General features: G+C 50.7%; 1 protein-coding gene across 36 annotated transcripts in view; it reads left to right on the top strand.

Annotated features, from left to right (window-relative positions):
- LRPAP1 (LDL receptor related protein associated protein 1) overlaps window positions 1–19,001 on the top strand; it is a 768,843-nt gene that overhangs the window by 726,846 nt on the left and 22,996 nt on the right. For 2 of the 36 annotated variants that reach the window (XM_050792185.1, XM_050792190.1), the window contains exon 1: window positions 3,790–3,793. The exons of the other annotated variants lie outside the window; for them this stretch is intronic. The gene's annotated coding sequence lies outside the window, so the exon portion shown is untranslated. Of the gene's footprint in view, window positions 1–3,789; window positions 3,794–19,001 lie in introns of those variants that run through there. 36 annotated transcript variants of the gene reach the window in all.

Raw genomic sequence — 19,001 nt, forward strand, 5'->3', positions numbered from 1 at the left:
ATGAGAGTTCAGGGCAAGGAAAGTCTTGGGGGCTGCCTGGGGCGGGGGGAGGGAGGTGCGGGGGGGCAGAGGTAGGGGTGAGCTGCGTCTGGGAGGGAACACGCACCCCCTTCCTAAGGAGACCTTGGAAGGCTTAGGGGAGGCGGTAGCATGCGACAGCACCCGCTGCTCCCCGCTGCAGGAGGCTGACTCCACGGAGGACCACGCTCTGGCAGAGGAACCCAAACACCGTTTCTCCCACACCTCAGCCTCTCCTGGCCCCAAGGCAGGTGCAGGCTCAGAGCTGGGGAATCGGCTGGAGATTTTCCTCTTTTTGTTGACTCTGCCCTCTCATGTTCTGAGATATTGGGGTCAGGACTTCAACATATGAATGTGGGGGTCACAGTTCAACCCAGCATGCTTTACAGATCTCAAGCGTATCACTCAGGGAGTTGACAAAGGCAGACTCCACCAAGATAAGAACCTGACCTCCCCGAGACATGTGCTTGCCAGTCCCCATCGCACCCCCTCCAGAGGCGACTTTTCATTGCACATCAGTGTGGCCTGTTCTAGAACTTCCTACAGGCAGAGTCAGGCTCACTGGCCCGCCCCAGCCCTCGGAGGCCTGCCGTCACCATGCACCCACATACCACCAGCTGTAACCCTGGCACAGGACCTCGAGGTGGGTCGGCTCAGCTGCCAACAGGAGCGAGTGGTGCTGAGGTATCCAGCAGGGCAGCACATGGTCCTCACCGGAGCCGTGGTCCAGCACTGCCTGGCCGGAGCAGCCATCCTATTCAAATAAGCGAGTAATAAAAATGGGCACACTCTCCGCTTCTAAAAGCAATGCTGGCCAGGCGCAGTGGCTCACGCCTGAAATCCCAATGCCAGAGGCGTTGGAACCAGAGGAACTCCATCTTGAACAGGAACTGGGTAAAATGAGGCTGAGACCTGAGGGGCCGCATTCCCAGGAGGCTAGGCATTCTTACTCACAGGATGAGATAGCAGGTCGGCACAAGATACGGGTCATAAAGACCTTGCTGATAAAGCAGGCTGTTGTAAAGAAGCCGGCCAAAACCCACCAAAACCAAGGTGGCCACCAGAGTGACCTCTGATTGTCCTCACGGCTCATTGTATGCTAATTAGAATGCATTAGCTACTAAAAGACATTCCCACCAACACCATGACAGTTTACAGATGCCATGGCAACGTCTGGAAGTTACTGTATATGGTCTCAAAAGGGAGGGGAGGAGCCCTCAGTTCCTCTTCATCCCTTTACTTTTCTGATAATCTTGCTCTCACTTTACTCTAAAACTCTCTCCGAATTCTTTCTTACATGAAATCCAAGAGACCTATCTTGGGGTCTGGATCAGAGCCCCCTTTTCCAGTAACACCAGCACTTTGTGGGACAGAGGCGGGAGGATTGTGTGAGACCAGGAGTTAAAGATCAGCCTGGCCAACATAAGGAGACCTAAGTCTCTAACTTAAAAAATAAATAAAAGACCAGGCGTGGTGGCTCACGCCTATAGTCCCGATACTTTGGGAGACCAAGGTGGGCAGATCTGTTGAGCCCAGCAGTTCGAGACCAGCCTGGACAATATCGTGAAACCTTGTCTCTACAAAAAAAAAAAAAAAAAAAAAAAAACCAAAAAATTGCCGGGCACGATAGTGTGCACCTGTAGTCCCAGCTATTCAGGAGGCTGAAGTGGGAGCATCGCTCGAGCCCAGGAGGTAGAGGTTGCAGTGAGCTGAGATTGCGCCACTGCACTCCAGCCTGAGTGACAGAGGGAGACCCTCTCAAAAAAATAAAAAAAAGAAACATAGGCAGACACAGTGGCGTGCCCCTGTAGTCCCCAGCTACTCCGGAGGCAGAGGCAGCAGAACTGCTCGAGTACAGGCTGCAGGTCAAGGCTGCAGTGAGTTATGATCGTACCACTGCACTCCAGCCTGGGTCACGGGGCAAGACGCAGTCTCAAAAAATAAAAACAAATAATAAATAAAAGCAGTGCCGTTTTCCTACAAAAGAAGAAATCTCATCAGACAAATACTGCCACAAACCAGATGAAAATCGTGATCTAATATTCCAACAAGAACTTCAGCTCTGAAGGGAGACCACAGCACAGAATAAGAACAGAGGAGAATAAGCACAGAATAAGAATGCAGGGAAGAAGTGGCCAAACAGCCGCGGAGTCTGTGGTTGGAAATGACAGAATTCAGGAAGGAAACTGAAGAAAAAGACAGAACCATTTCAGAAATAAAGTTACAGATGATACGAGAGCACAGACACCACGAAAATCACATAAGAAAGGAAAAAGTGAGCAAATGAAAAGAAAGAGGAAAGAGATTGAAAAGGATTAGAGAGTGACTATAAAAGACCAGTAAGGGGCAAGGTGCAGTGGCTGCCGCCTGTAATCCCAGCTCTTTGGGAGGCCGAGACAGGTGGATCACGAGGTCAGGAGTTCAAGACCAGCCTTGCCAAGATGGTGAAACCTCATCTCTACTAAAAATACAAAAATTTGCCGGGCATGGTGATGCATGCCTGTAATCCCAGCTGCTCGGGAGGCTGAGGCAGGAGAATTGCTTGAACCCAGAAGGCAGAGGTTGCAGTGAGCTGAGATTGCGCCATTACACTCCAGCCTGGCAACAGAGCTGTAGCAGGACGAGCCACAGACAAAACTCCTCAGACACGGGATTAAAGAAGGAAGAGGTTTTTTATTTGGCCGGGAGTGTCGGCAGACTCGCGTCTTAAGAGCCGAGCTCCCTGAGAAAGAAATTCTTGGCCTTTTTAAAGTCTTACAACTTTAAGGGGTCCATGTGAAAGGGTCGAAAGGGTCGTGATAAATCAAGCAAGCGTGGGAAACGTGACTGGGGGCTACAGGCATCAGCTAACAGAACAGAAAGTTTTACAATGCTTTTTTCATACAGTGTCTGGAATTTACAGATAACACAAGCAGTTTAGGACAGGGGTTGATGTTATTATTATTACTTTTTTTTTAACTCCTAGGGCTGGGTGGTGGTGCCAAAGTTGTCTGGCTATTTATCTTACTTTTGTTTCTTTCTAACATTTTGCTTTTTCTCTCCTCCTGTCTTGTGAACTACGGGGGGAGGAGGGCAGCAGGAGTAGTAGTGGTCTCCTTCCTTAGAGCGAGACTCTGTCTCCAAGAAAAACACAGTAAAGGGGCTCCAGCATACACATACGATAGGCAAAACTCTAACAGATCAGAACAAGCATTGACTGCTTGATTTATATGAGAGGGGATCTCATATAAACTGGCGTTGCCTAGGCTGGCCTTGAACTTCTGGCCTCTCGAGTAGCTGGGGCCACAGGTGTGCGCCAGAGCACCCTGCCAAACAAGAATTGAAACTACCTATTATTCAAGACCTCTTTATTGAAATGCAGGAAGACTTGTGCCTGCTTGTAAAAGTGCATGCTGTATACTTGGGTGTGTTGGCCCAGAAGAGTCAACACAAAACATGCCTTCGTAAAATCACTGGACTTTAAAGATAAAGAAATAATCCTTTAGGCAGCCAGACAGAAAAACCAAGTATCTTATGAAGCAAAGAAAACCAACTTGGCATCAGACTTCTCCACAGTGACATTCGATGCCAGAAGAAAAAGAAGTAGTGCTTCCTTATCTAGAAAATACTTTTTGTGGGTGTAATTGTGTCCCCTAAAAAGATATGTTACACTTTAGGAAATTCAGGCAAGTGGATCACTTGAGGTCAGGAGTTCAAGACCAGCCTGGCCAACATGGTGAAATCCCAGCTCTAATAAAAATACGAAAATTAGCCGAGCATGGCGGGGTAGGGGGGGCGCCTGTAATTCTAGCTACTCAGGAGGCTGAAGTAAGAGAATTTCTTGACCCCAGGAGGTGAAGGTTGCAGTGAACTAAGATCGTGCCACTGCACTCCAGCTTGCATGACAGAGTAAGACTCTGTCTCAAAAAAATAATAAAAATTTTAAAAGATAAGTTAAAGCCTCAACCCCTAGCACCTATGAATGCAACCTTTTTGGAAATAGGGCCTTTGCAGATATAGTCAAGTGAAGATGCAGTCACACCTGAGTGGAGTGGGCCCTAATTCAATACAACTGACCTCCTTGTAAGAAGACAGAAAAGGCTGGGTGCGGTGGCTCAGGCCTGTAATCCCAGCACTTTGGGAGGCCAAGGCAGGCCCATCACTTGAGGCCAGGAGTTCAAGACCAGCCTGGCCAACATGGTGAAATTATGTCTCTACTAAAAATACAAAAACTAGTCAGTCATGGTGGCGGGCACTTGTAATCCCAGCTCTTTGGGAGGCTGAGGCAGGAGAATCACTTGAACCCGGGAGGCAGAGGCTACAGTGAGCCAAGATCATGACACTGCACTCCAGCCTGGGTGACAGAGCAAGACTCTGTCTTGAAAAAAAAAAAAGAAAAAAGACACAGAAACAGGAGGAAGTCCACATGACAACAGATGCAGAGACTGGAGCAAGGCAGCTACAACCAAGGAGCACCAGGCTCGCCGGCAGTCAGCAGAAGCTGACAGAAAGGCAAGAAATGGATTCTCCCTGGATCCGTCAGCAAGAGAGATGGCCCTCCAGTGCCTTGATTCCAGCCTTCTAGTCTCCAGAACCAGGAAGGAAATTTCTCATGTTTTACCCCCTAGTTTGTGGTACTTTGTTAGGGCCGCCCTCAAAAATTAGTAAAATACTCAAGGGAAGAAAGTGCAAGCTAGGGATGTCATTTGCACAGCCAGCTTCGCCGTCCTCAAGTGCAAAGGCCACATGACAGTTCTAAACCTGCAAGGATTCAGGAAGTGTGGTCACATGAGTGTTGCATGCAGTGCTTACTGGGAATGCGTCTTCCCCTCCAGAGTAAGACAGAGGCTGGGTGCGGCACAGTGGCTCACACCTATAATCCCAACAATTTGGGAGGCCGAGGCAGGAGGATGGCTTGAGTCCAGGAATTCGAGACCAGCCCTGGCAACATAGGGAAACCCAGTCTCTACAAATAATAAAAACATACAGGTGTGATGGTGCGCACCTGTGGTCCCAACTACTCAGGAGGTGGGAGGATTGATTGAGCCCAGGAGGTGGAGGCTGCAGTGAGCCATGATTGTGCCACTGTACTACAGCCTGGGCAACAGAGCAACCCCTGTCCCCACCCCCCAAATCAAAAGCATGTTGGAGAGAAGTTTGGCAAAGAATTGACAGACAGCATTAAATGTAATTAACTGCAAACAAAAGAAATTATCAGAATAGGAATGAAAACATAATAGAAATTGAATGCAAATATAACATGGTCCAACAATGTAGCAATCAATAATAAAAATATGGAAGAAAACAGGAGTTGGGGGAGATCAGGAGGAAACCACAATTTGCTCCTGGCTGTCTCCTTTGTAATAGCCAGAAATCAAAGGATAACAAAACGGACGAATCAAGGAGCAGAGGATGGGCCTGTTTAGCAACACGGAGGGAAATACTAAGAAAGAGAATGTGCTGACCACAGTGGCTGAGGAGGTGGGAGGGACTCAGAAGATACAAGCTGGACCTTACCCCCGACACACACGCACACACACACACCTGCCCCAAGCACAGAGCGGGTGAACTTCAGGCCCTCCCCAACAATGCTCCTTAGGGAAAGTGATGACCATCCAGAGAATTAGCTGACCCAGCACGGCTGTGGGCATTTAACCTGCAATAGCCTATTCAAATCCAGTGTGAGATCCCAGCTCCAGCCGAGAGACCCCCCTTCCTATGTTAGCCCACTTTTTTCTGTAGCTATAACAGAATATCACAGGCCAGATCATTTTAACATAGAAGATATAGGCCGGGTGCGGTGGCTCACGCCTGTAATCCCAGCACTCTGGGAGGCCGAAGCGGGTGGATCACAAGGTCAGGAGATCGAGACCATCCTGGCTAACACAGTGAAACTCTGTCTCTACTAAAAATACAAAAGGAAATTAGCCTGGCATGGTGGCGTGTGCCTGTAGTCCCAGCTACTTGGGAGGCTGAGGCAGGAGAATGGCGTGAACCCGGGAGGCAGAACTTGCAGTGAGCCAAGATCATGCCACTGCACTCCAGCCTGGGCGACAGAGCAAGACTCCGCCTCAAAAACAAAAACAAAAAAAACATAGAAGATGATTCGGCTCATGATTCTGGAGGTTGAGAAGTCCAAGTTCAAGGGACTGCATCTGGTGAGGGCCTTCCTGCTTTGTCATCACATGACAGAAGGCATCACATGGCAAGAGAGTGTGAGAACACAGGCCCAGGCTCGAGGCCTTTTGTCACCTGCATGGATCACCCATGGATCGTCCTAAACACCTCCCCTTAGGCCCTACCTCCCAACACTGTTGCATTGAGGACTGACTTTCCAACATGCGTTTTTAGAGGGACACATTCAAATCACACATTCCCCCCTGCAACCCATTTTAATCCTGAGCTTTGCCTGGCTCCAATTCCTCTCTTATGCAAAGCAACAGCTCAGACACAGCCTTGGGGGACATATGAAAACTGTAGGGGTTGGGGCCTCTCTCACATAAAACCCCAAAACCCTCTCATGCTTCCAGGAACCCCCAGCAGGGAAGAACCCCACCAAACTCAGGGCCCAATCAGAGGCAGGGCCAAGGATTATCCCTGCCCTCAGACAGGTTTTCCCAGGCCAAGGTCTGATAGCCCCCAAACAGCCAGTTCTCCTTCCCGTGGGATGCGACTGGGCAGGGCCAGTGAAGGAACCCAGAGGCATGTTAGTCAAAGTGGGTTTCAGGCTCTGGGTGAGGGGTCCCACATGGTGAGAAGCTGGGCCCACCTCCTGCAGAGCCCACAGAACGACTCAAACTCAGACACCAACAAGAAGATGCCAAGGCTGGGGAGGGCAGGCCCAGCCCGCAGAGCTCCTGCAAGGACTCTTCCCTGGCTATGGTCAGAGCAGCTGCTCAGGAAATCCCTGGCAGGAGAGTGGGCACCCCCTCTGGGCACCAGGAGGAGAGGAGTGCAGGGGGGATTCCGGGTCAGCCCTTGGGATTTGAGACTCGCCTGGACACCCACATCCACTTCTCCCCCTCCAGGCATTTCTCCCATCAGGGAATAGGAATGCTCAGATGGGCCCAGAGGCCATGCAGAAAGGAGGCCTCATCTGGGACTGAGAAGGCAGTGATGGGAGGCCGGCCCCAGGCTTGGGGTGGGGGGTGGTTTCAATTGGCAAACTTTTATAACACAAAATTGGAAGAAAGAATGTAATTCCCTCTACAGAAATACATCCTCTTGATGCCACGTACCTGCCTATGCCCACCTGCCCCGACCCCAGGCGCCTCCTTCCATAGCCAGCCACTGCAAAGGAGGCCAGGGAATTTGTCTTCCTGGTGCCCACGAAGGAGACACAGGGCTGGAGGGCATGGGGACCCAAGGTTCCAGGCTTGGGAAGGAAAACCACCCGCAGCGACCCCACAGTAAGGACAGCCTCTGATGGCAGCTCCTGCTGGCCAAACTACATCCCCCTGGGCAGAGTGCACTGGGCCTGCCTTCCCTCCCTGCTGGTTCCAACTCACAGCTGGGGTGAGGCCAGGTCCCCCCTCACAGGGAAGGTTCCCTGAGTGCTGCCCTGACCAGGGGTCTGCCTCCTTGTCACCAGTCCCTCCCTGAGCCCCAGTGACTCTGGCTGGGCCTCCACCCCTGCCCAGACTCACCCCACCACACAAGACCCTGACCCACCATTCACTCTTTTTTAAATATTTGATTTTTCAGAGACGGGGTCTCACTGTGTTTCCCAGGCTGCAATATAGCCACTGTTCCCAGGCATGATCGTAGCTCACTGCAGCCTGGAATTTCTGGCCTAAAGCAATCCTCCTGACTCAGCCTCCTGAGTAGCTACAGAGACAGAGGTCACCACGCCCGGCTCTCAGCATTCCCTCTTTTACTTTATTTTATTTATTTATTTATTTATTTATTTATTTATTTATTTACTTTGAGGCAGAGTTTCACTCTTGTCACCCAGGCTGGAGTGCAATGGCGCTATCTCAGCTCACTGCAGCCTCTGCCTCCCAGATTCAAGTGATTCTCCTGCCTCAGCCTCCCCAGTAGCTGGGATTACAGGCACCTGCCACCACGTCCACCTAATTTTTTTTTTTTTAAGTAGAGATGGGGTTTCCCCATTTAGGCCAGGCTGGTCTTGAACTCCTGACCTCAAGTGATCTGCCCACCTCAGCCTCCCAAGGTGCTGGGATTACAGGCATGAGCCACCATGCCTGGCTGGCTTTCCCTCTTGAGCACATGCATGCAGGCAGGAATCCCAGCCCCCTTTGCAGATGAGCAAACTGAGGCACAAAGAGGTTCAGCCACCTGCAAAGGTTGCACAGCCAGGATACACCGCCTTCTCACAGCATCCACCCTCTGCCCAGTGAGTTCAGCAAGGCAGGTGACACCAGTTGGGACACCAATCCCAACTGGGCAGCCAGGTTTTATGAGGCCAGGACACAGAGCACTGATTTGAAGCCTTGTGGAGGGGTTCAAATCACAGGCCCAGCCACAGGCTGGCCTCAGGGTTCTGGGGGAGCTGTGGGCATGTTTCTGAGCTGTAGCTCCTCTATCCACCCAAGGGAGCTGGTAGCACTGGCCTTAGAGTGTGCTGTGAGCCCGGGGGGTGCAGGTGGGCATTGAATGATTCCTCCCTCCCCACAAATACCACTCTGCCCCTCCAACAGGGGCAGCCCCTCACGGCCTGCCTTGGCAGCCTGGAAGTTACACTCAATTGCATCACTCCTAGGAAGATGGAGAGAGGCCCCCAAGACCTCATGAGGTTGATTTTCTGCATAATGAGATGCCTTGGATATTCCAAAGGTCCGAGCCTAGGCCTCTGTCAGCACGTCGGTGAATGGAGCCCTGCTGGACAACTCAGGAGGACTCCAGGATCCCCAGTGACAGATTCCACATCCATGCAGGCAGACCAGGGTCTGCAATTACAGATGGGAGGTCCCAAAGTCCAGGTGGTCGCTCCCGCCTGTTTCCCGGAAAGCACCAGGCGGGGGCGGGGGGGTTGGTGGGCAGCAGTTCTGGGCTTTGCTCCTCCCCAGGCCCCATTTCTTAATCTATAAAATGGGGAGAAAATATTTTCCCTTCCTGACTGCATTGGAACGACAAGATAAGCAGCCGACTAGGGAAGGTGGAACTTCCCACACCTGCAATATTGGGCAAAATAAGTGGGTTCAGAGCCTGAGCTGTGGTGCTGGCCCCAGTCACTGGTGTGGATGCAACACGTCGCAGGACTCAGCCCGTCGAACCCCTGCCTGCCGCTGCACTGACACCCCCTTCCCCCTCACAGAGCCCTGATCCCCAGCCATCCTGATGGCAGGAGCTCCTCTAGGCCTCCACGGCCCTGGTCCAAATGAACCCTGTGCTCCCTACCAGGGCTCCTCACCACTGGGGCACCCTGGGCTGCCCTTGGGGCTGGCACTCTGGGTGGTGGGGGCTGTCCCATGCCTGGTAGGATGCCAAGCTGCACCCCAGCCTCCACCCACTAGACGTTGGAACCACTCGTGACAACCAATTTATACCCAAACATTGTCAAAAGTGTCCCCAGTGGAGAACCAATGACGGGTAGTCTAGACTGTCCGTGTCACCTTCTCTTAGTCCTTCCCCAGACTATGACATCTCACAACCAAGTCCTCATCCCACCGCACTCTCTACATCCGGGCATCGGGCACCGGCCCCTGCCAAGGGCTCGGCCGATGTTTCCTGACTAAATGAGTGGCCCCTGGATGCAAGCATGGGTCACACCTCATGGTGATTGGGTGGGGGCTTCTCATGAGGAGAGGGGCCTCCTCATGCCAGGGCTGTGCTGAGCAGGGACGTGAGCGACTCCCTCTGTGAAGGCGGCCACTTGAGGCAGGATTCTAGGAGCCTCTGTCACACCCGGCAGTGCACAGGATGATTCAGAGAGAGGCCGTCCCAAGGCCTCCTGGCTCACAGTCTTCCCAGTCCTCCCGCCACCCTACACACAGCACCACCGCCACCCATGTCCCTGCTAGGCAGGAGGGGGTCAGACGGGCAGACACAGGGCAGTAGGCGAGTCTTGTGGGGCCTCCTTATAAAGAAAAGAATACAAACTTACAAAAACAAAATTAGGTGGCCGGGCGCAGTGGCTCAAGCCTGTAATCCCAGCACTTTGGGAGGCCGAGACGGGCGGATCACTAGGTCAGGAGATCGAGACCATCCTGGCTAACACGGTGAAACCCCGTCTCTACTAAAAAATACAAAAAAACTAGCCGGGCGAGGTGGCGGGCGCCTGTAGTCCCAGCTACTCAGGAGGCTGAGACAGGAGAATGGCCCGAACGCGGGAGGCGGAGCTTGCAGTGAGCTGAGATCCGGCCACTGCACTCCAGCCTGGGCAACAGAGCGAGACTCCGTCTCAAAAAAAAAAAAAAAAAAAAAAAAAAAAAAAAAAAAAAGGTATGACAGTGAATATTTCTTTAGGATGAGAGGAAAAAAAAAAAGCAAACATACAAAATCCAGAAAACCAACATTGTGTTTCTATGAAAGGCCTGCTCCATCTCCATACGCTTCTTCCTGCATTTTTTGGCTGCGAACGTTTAAGCATCTCATTGTTTGAGAATATTACATCACCTATGAGAGAAGGAATAGAAACATAATTACTCTTCCTCCAGCACGGCTGATTGAAATTTGTTTTTTCTTATTTATAATTAGAACGCATAGAACAGATGACATAACGCATGTGCACACAGCTTTGCAGTACAGCTAAAGGTCTGTGCACGTTAAACAAGTTCTGATTAATTCTATTTACAAGATTCCTGTTTGAAAAAAGAAGCAGGCCAGGCATAGTGGCTCCCACCTGTAATGCCAGTACTTTGGGAGCCCAAGGTGGGCAGATCACTGGAGCCCAGGAGTTCAAGATCAGACTGGCCAACATGGTGAGATCCTGTCCCTACAAAACAACAACAACAACAAAAATTAGCTGGGTGTGTAGTCCCAGCTACTCAGGAGGCTGAGGCGGAAGGATTGCTTGAGCCTGGGAGGTTGAGGCTGCAGTGAGCTATGACTGCCCTACTGCACTGCAGCCTGGGTGACAGAGCAAGATCCTATATCAAAAAAAAAGAGGAAGCAGCAACACCAGGTGCACATGTATAATGCTATACGATGAGAGCTGAATGCTCTGCGTACAATGGCACACGCCTGAGGACCATCAGAGGGTCCACCGGGCGCTTGGGCTCTGTGTGTTTCAGACCAGCCTGGCCAACATGGTGAAATCCGCATGCATGTGCAGTGCAGATCATTGCAGGGTGTGTTCTCCTCCCCATCATCTCTCCCAAGCACCTTCAGGTCGTGAGGCCAAAGAAACTATCTACGCCCAGGTCTTAATCCATAAAAGTACCTAAGAGAGGCCAATGCTATTGAAAGGAAAGTCTAACATCGCTCTTGAAACATTCGCTAGAAATGAGAGATGTGGCAGGCCCCGCAGGGTGGCTGGGGGAAGCCCCAGACGGACCAGGAGGCAGAAAGGAGCGAGGGAACAGCCAAGCCACAGCCTCTGTGGGCTTCCCTGGGAAAGCCGGGCAGAGCAGGGGAGACAGCTTGGAACTGGCTGATTTGTCTGATTCTGGGCTCCGGGGCTGACCCTCGTGGTCTGGTTCCGGGCCTGGGTTGATACCCGGCAGGGAAATATTGGCTGGAGGGAGAGAAGATGAAGGAAGTGGTTTGGAGCAAGGGCTCTGGACAGCAGGGGAGGTGCCAACAGCCCTGACCAGGAGGTTGGCCCTGTCATCATGACCGCAAGTAGTCAAACGCAGGCTCTAAGGAGGCACAGATCAAGGACGAAGCCAGCAGGAAGGTCAGTGGGGATGAGCGGGACTTGGGGTCTTTCTTCCTCTGTCTCCTTCCCCTCCCCTCACCCGAGGGTAAATTGTGTTCTTCTGCGAAAGCCACAAGAGCTCTCAGACACCCAGAGAGAGTTCACACACAAACACAGGAAAGACACAAGTCCTATGACCATCTCAACAGATGCAGCCGGCCGAGTGTTCAATGACACTCACTGTCTGTTACTAAGGAAAAGCTCAGCCCTCTGGGAAGAAAAGGCCCATTGTTAAGCTGGTAAAGGCCATCTATGGAAAAAGTCAGAGCAGCCAACAGAGCTAATAGGAAAATGTTGAAAGCTTTCTTTACGAGATCGGTAAGGGGACAAAGACACCTATTAGTACCACTGCTATTCAGTATCAGCCTGGATGTGGCACACTGCAGAGTGAGTTGGGTAAAATTTGCGAAGAAGAAAACAAAACTGTCTTTATTCACAGATGATATGGTTGTGTATGCAGAAGAGTCTACATAGTCCACAGGGAAATTCTGAGGATTCAGAGAAGTTTAGCAAAGTTGTTGGGTTCCAAATCCATAGGCAAGGTTCCATTTTCTTACTATATATTAACAACAAGGTTGGAAAAATAAAATTTATAAAATGACATAATAGCATAAAATATCAGAATAATGTACTAATAATATTAGAAGAATCTAAGAATAATGTACAAGATCACTATACAGAAATGTTATTAGTAGGCATTAAAGATGGTCTAAATAAATGGAGATACTATGTTCATGGATTAGAAAACTCAAAATGAATTCTTCCCAAATTAATTAATTTTTTCCAAATTGATTTGTAGAACTAAAGAAATTGCTATCCAAATCCTAACCAGGTTTTTGTGGAACTTAAACTACTTACTGTAAAATTTGTGTTGTTTATTTTATTTGTCTTATTCTTCTTATATTGAGACGGAGCCTCCCTATGTTTCCCAGGTTGGTCTCAAACTCCTGGGCTCAAGCCATCTGCTGGCCTCAGCCTCAAAATGCTTGGATTACAGGCATGAGCCACTTCATACAGCCTAAAATTTGTATGGAAATACAAATTGAATTTGACAAATATTTGTCTGGGCATGGTGGCTCATGTCTATAATCCCAGCACTTTGGGAGGCTGAGGCAGGCAGATCACTTGAGGTCAGGAGTTCGTGACCAGCCTGGCCAACATGGTGAAACGCTGTCTCTACCAAAAAATACAAAAATTAGCCAGAAATCACAAGAAGGCAAAGATTGTAGCTGAGATTGTGCCACTGTACTCCAGTCTGGGCAACAGAGTGAGACTGTCTCAAAAAGAAAAAATAATAAATAAAAAATATTTACTGAGCCCTAGTCCAGGGACTGCTTCTGATACTCGGGACGCCTTTGAGAACCCCACCCACAAAGACCCTTCTTTGTAGACCTTAGCAGGACAGGCACCCAATAAAAAGTAAACATAATATACAAGCAAATTACCCAGTATGGCAGGAGGTCATAACTGTTTGGCAAAAAATCAAGATTACAGAGGGGAGGGTCACCTGGGACGTCTGGGGCAGAGATGGGGTGAGAATCCAACCTTCCACACAGGCCATCTCTGTGACCCCAACGAGAGGCCCCTCGCCGGCCATCCCGTTCTAGCTTCTGATGTCATGATGTAGAAGCAGCCCTTCTGTAGCTCTGAGGTGAGAGGCCAAGCCCTCCATGACCCCAAAAGGCCAGGGCTCCCAAGTGTTATCCACAAACACCCCTGTGGGGACTGCAGGCTCCTACAAGGTGCCTTGCACAGGTCTCTTGCAGAGCTTCTCCACCCACTCTCTGGGCCCTGACTCAGTGGGAGGGCGCCTGTCTGTCCCCCAGCTGGATGTCCTACCACATTCCCGCCTGGGGACTTCTGGCCTGCAGGAGAGGCTGGATGCGCTGGCTGCAGACAGGCTTGCCCCTATGCTGTTGCCCGTTTTGCCTTGAAGTTCATGGTTCTTTAATTCTTGCTCCAAACTGTGAGTCAACCTTTAAAGGATACAATATTGAAGTTCTCCTTCAGCCTCAGGTCTTTCATTAGAGTTAAATCCAGAGATTTAACTAGCAGTAGATAAACCTACAGTAGAGAAAAGTGCTCCAAAGGTGGGCACGCCAGGCTCTCACTTGGAGCTGTTTATAAATGCTTTTACATGGACCGCTCCTAGATGACCAGGGATGGCCTCAGAGCAACCCTGGGAAGGATGAGGAGGGGTCTGGGGACTCCAGACGAAATCACACAGCTGCCTACCATGTGAGTGGAAATCCACGCTGCTTCTGCCTGGTCTAGGATCCACATTCAGGGGAAGCCACGTCCCTGGGGTCATGAGACGTGATTGTTCAGATGAATGGATGAGGCTGAGCAGAATCATTTCAGTCCCCCTGCACTTGCCAAGGGCAGGGACTTTCCTGTTTGTCCCTGCCCAATATGCAGTAAGGGCTCAGAACTACCTAAGAACAAATCAATGAACCTATGGCTTTATGGCAAATACCACAGAAACAACCTTAGAAATGGGCTGAGGAGGCTGTCTGGCCTCGAACAAATGACCTTATCTCTCTGAACCTTAATTTCCTCATCGGTAAAGCAGCAGTGCAGCCCCTCCCTCACAGGACGCTCCCTGGCAGAGTGCAGCAGCCAGTATGACCTCGTTCTTGTGATCAGGAGGGCCCTGCTGAACTGTCTCCATCCCGCAGGTGCCTACGAAGCCCGGGAAATGATGTGGCCTTCCGGAGCCATGCAATGGCTCTGTTGTCACCAGGAAAAGGGCCTGTGGCACCCACCTGGCCACTCACATCCTAAATGAGAAAGGCCCTTTTCCCCAGCTTCAGTAGCTCATTGAGATGAGGACTTGGGAATTTTGCTGCTTAACAGAGCAACGGAGCACCCAGGTGGCAGCCCCAGCAGGCCCTGGAGACGTTTCAGGAGACCTGGCGGGGACCCAAGTCTCTGCCACTGCACCAGGCCCTGGCCAGGGGACTGGACTCAGAGCCCTTTATTTTTTTATTTTTTAGAGACAGGCTATTTCCCTGTCTCCCAGGCTGGAGCGCAGCAGTGAAACCATACCTCACTGCAGCTTCGACCTCCCAGGCTCAAATGATTCTCCTGCCTCAGCCTCCAAGTAGCTGGGCCCACAGGCATATGCCACCATGCCAGCCTTATTTTTAAATGTTTTGGGTAGATGCCATTTCCCTATGTTGCTCAGGCTGGTCTTGAACTCCTGGGCTCAAGCGTTCCTCACACCTCAGCCTCCTGAGTAGCTGAGACCACAAGTGTGTGCCGCCACACCTGGCCCCAGAGCCCCTTTTAAACTGCAACTCACAGTCTCCAAGTTAGACTCACACAGAGAAGACCTAAATATGTGTCTCCTTGAGGGAGGCTGAGGAGTGGAGGAGGATGAACTCTTACAAAACCTCAACCTTTTAAAAAATGTGTTTTCAGTAATTGCTGTTCTGCGCCAAGTTTTAGCCTAGTGGGAGTTTCATGTCGGAATTACTAAGTAGGAGTTCGTAACAGACAAGTTAATCGCCCTTGTGTAGGGGCGAGGCACTGAGCAATGATCTCTGTACCCAGGTAGGTGCTTCCTGGATCTGCAAGCACAGGAGATGGGAGGTGGGGAGTGGGTGGGGGATTATGAAGGGCACCCGAGGAGGGGCAGGGGGCAGCGGGAAGCAGGATCTCTGATGGTAGAAGGGAGTGGTCACTATGTCCCCAACACACCCCCTGCATGTCCCCACTATAGCCACACACCACACGGGAAAGCCTCCGGGCCAGCCCCCATCCCCTCAGGACCACGATGTTGGCATCTGCAGAAACAGGTGGGGGCTGTCTGGCCTGAGAGGCCTAGAGCTTGGAAGAGGTGGTTTAGAGCTGCCCTTCTCCTCCAACCTCAGCCCTAACCCCCTTCCATAGCAGCAGATCCCACCTGAGTTTCTCCTAGGCCTGTTCTGAATCTGAAGCGGGTATGAGACATTCACCATCTATTCCTATGCCCCACCATCACCAGAGGCTTTGTGGTACCTTATTTTTGAGAAGAGGCAACATATTCTAGGACCAGGCTGGGAACAAGGGAGAAATTCATCATGTATCCCTCCACTTATCCATCCATCCATCCATCCATCCATCCATCCATCATTCATTCTCCCACCTACCCACTCATTCCTCATCCATCCATTTGTCCATTCACCTATCCATCCATCCCCATCCATCCATCCATCAATCATTATCAATCCATCTATTCACCCATCCATCCAGCCACCTACCAATCCATTGATTATCCATTCATCCCTGTCCATTCATCCCTGTATCCACCTATCAATCCACTCATCCATCCATCCACCTACCAACCTATTCATTATCCATCCACCCCATCCATCCATTCACCTACCAATTCTTACATTATCCATCCATCACCATACATCCATCCACCCACTCATCCACCTATCAATTCATTCATCATCAATCCCTCCCCATCCATCTATCCACCCACCCGCTCATCCATTCATCATCCATCTATTCCCATCTACCCATCCACCTACCCATTCATCCATCCACCCATTCATCCATTCATCCACCCATCCATCCATCCACCCACCCATCCACCTATCAATACTTTCATTATCAATCCATCGCCATCCATCTACCCATCCACCCACCCATCAATTCATCATCCATCCCCATCCATCCATCCACCCATCCACCTACCAATGCATTCATTATCCATCTATCCACCGACCCACCCATCCATTCATCATCCATCTATCCCCATCCATCCATCAACCTACCCACCTATTCAGCATCCATCTATCCCCATCCATGCACCCACCTACCCATCCATCCATCCCCATCCATGCATCCACCCACCCATCCATCCATCCACCCACCCATCCACCTACCAATTCATCCATCCATCCCCAGCCATCTATCCACCCAATCATCCATCCATGCATTCATCATCCATCCATCTCCATCCATCCATCTATCTCCACCCGTCCACCCATCCACCTACCCATCTACCCACTCATCATCCATCTGCCTACCCATCCAGCCACCCATCCATTCTTCATCTGGATGGACAAATCTTCATTGAGCACCAATTCTGTGGTGGGCAACAGGAGACAGAGATGCAGAAAACACAATCTCTGCTCTCAGAGAACTTTCTTTCCAGGTACGAGAAGACATGGACATGAGCACCAGGTGAAGACGCCAGGACATGGCTGATCTGTGGTCCACATCCTGTTGGGGGAAACTGAGGGCCTGGGGACGTTGGTCTAATGAAGAGAAGACTGGGAGGAACTGGCACATGCTGCCGAGAATGTTTGGTGCCCGCCATAATACCTGGGAGGGAGGAGGGAGGACAGAGGGGTGAACACAGTGAAAATGTGGAGGGGTCAGTGAAGTGGAGTGTAAGCCCAGCCATTGAAGGAATGTTTAGGTGAGGCACTAGAGAAGTCAGCTGGACACAATCAGGAGTGTAAGGGTTAAAGAAAGAGGAAAGAAACACAAAAAGCAGCCTCGGGGCTGACATATCTCTGGCCAGAGGGGAGGCACCTGTCTCAGGGCTGGCATGCCTCTGGCCTCTGGTCGGGGAGGGGTTTGGAATGTTTCTGGTCAGAGATGTTATTTGCGGTTTATGGTCATGCTGACCTTAGCCATTAGGCTGATGCCCTTTGGATATAGGCAGTTTTTGATCAAGGTGAACTTAAAATGACAGCAATTGTCCAAGATGGCAATACTCCTGCTCTGTCAAGGAGGCCACAGCTGCTGGTTGGTCACTTGGAATTGTGTTTGTGGAGACAGAAGACTTTAGGATTATGGGTCACAATATCTAGCGTGTGGCCATGGGAGAGGAGGGCAGGGGTAGGTTTGAGGTCAAAACCATCAAAGGAGAGCAGGCCAGGGTTTTGGAGGGATCACCCACTGGGACATGGAAATCACCAAGAGTCATAAGAGGAGGAAGAGGGGTGCTGGAGAGCGATGCAGTCCTTGAGGGGTGAGGGGGTGTCCATTTCCAGTTACAGCAAAGTCAAGGGGATGCTCAAAGTGTCGACAAAAGAGTCAAACTCTGTAAAATATTTGAAGAGAGTTACTCTGAACCAAACCTGAGTGGTCATGGCCCAGGACACAGCCCTTGGGAGGTGCTGAGAGAGAACATGTGTCCAAGGTGGTCACGGGGTACAGCTTCATTTTATCCATTTTAGGGAGACATGAGACTTCAATCTAACACATTTAAGAAATAAAGTGGTTCAGAAGAGCAAGAGAGCTAGAAGGTGGGGGGGTGGGTGGGGGGTTCCAGGTTATAGGTAAAAATTTTCTGGGTGACAATTGATTGAGTTGATTTAAAGACCTGGGATCAATAGAAAGAAAATGTTTGGGTTAAGATAAAGGATTGTGGAAACCAAAGTTCTTATTTACAGAGGAAGCCTTCAGGTGGCAGGCTTCAGAGAGAATAGATTGTAAAATATTTCTTATCAGACTAAAGTCTGTGTTGATGTTAATGCTGGAGCGATAATGATGCAAATCTGATGTCCACTTCCCATCATGGCCCGAACCAGTCTTTCAGGTTACATTCTAAGAGTGCCCTGGCAGAGGAGGAAGTCCATTCAGATGGTTGGGGGGGCCTCAGAATTTTATTTTTGGTTTACAAAAAGTTTAGGATACTGGACGTTGCTCATGGCTGGTCATGAGTTCGAGAGTGGGAGGGTTTTGGGGGAACTGGGGATGGGAGAATGTGTCTGAGAAGCTGATATACAGAGCTGTCTGGGGCAAGGGGTGGCCTGGGGGACTCGAACTCTCCATACAGAGGGAGAAGCAGCATAATGAGCTTCATCCTGGAGTCTACAGTGGCAGACGATTGGGGGAAGGAGTGACAGTCAGGGAGTAAGCCAGCAGAGGAGGCAGCTGAGGATGGTCTTACTCAGACCCTCCCTACGTGCTGGGAGCTGGAAAGGGGTTGGTTTTGCCCAAGCACGTGGGGTCTCACTTGTCTCCAGGGATAGTGGCTAGCTGAGGAGAGCGGAGGCTCATTGCCCTAGGCCAGGTGGGAAAACTGCCTCACTCAGGAGGTCACACCCTCCCCCACAACCCAGTGCCTGATTGATGCGGGGAGGGAGAGGAGGCACAAAATGGTCCTGGCCTCAAGGCAGGGACAGCCGTGAGGTGCAGTGCTCCTGAGCTCCCCTTCATCCAACCAGGCTAAAGC

The sequence above is a fragment of the Macaca thibetana genome, chromosome 5 (genome assembly GCF_024542745.1).
Source record: "Macaca thibetana thibetana isolate TM-01 chromosome 5, ASM2454274v1, whole genome shotgun sequence".
Classification (NCBI taxonomy): Eukaryota; Metazoa; Chordata; class Mammalia; order Primates; family Cercopithecidae; genus Macaca; species Macaca thibetana.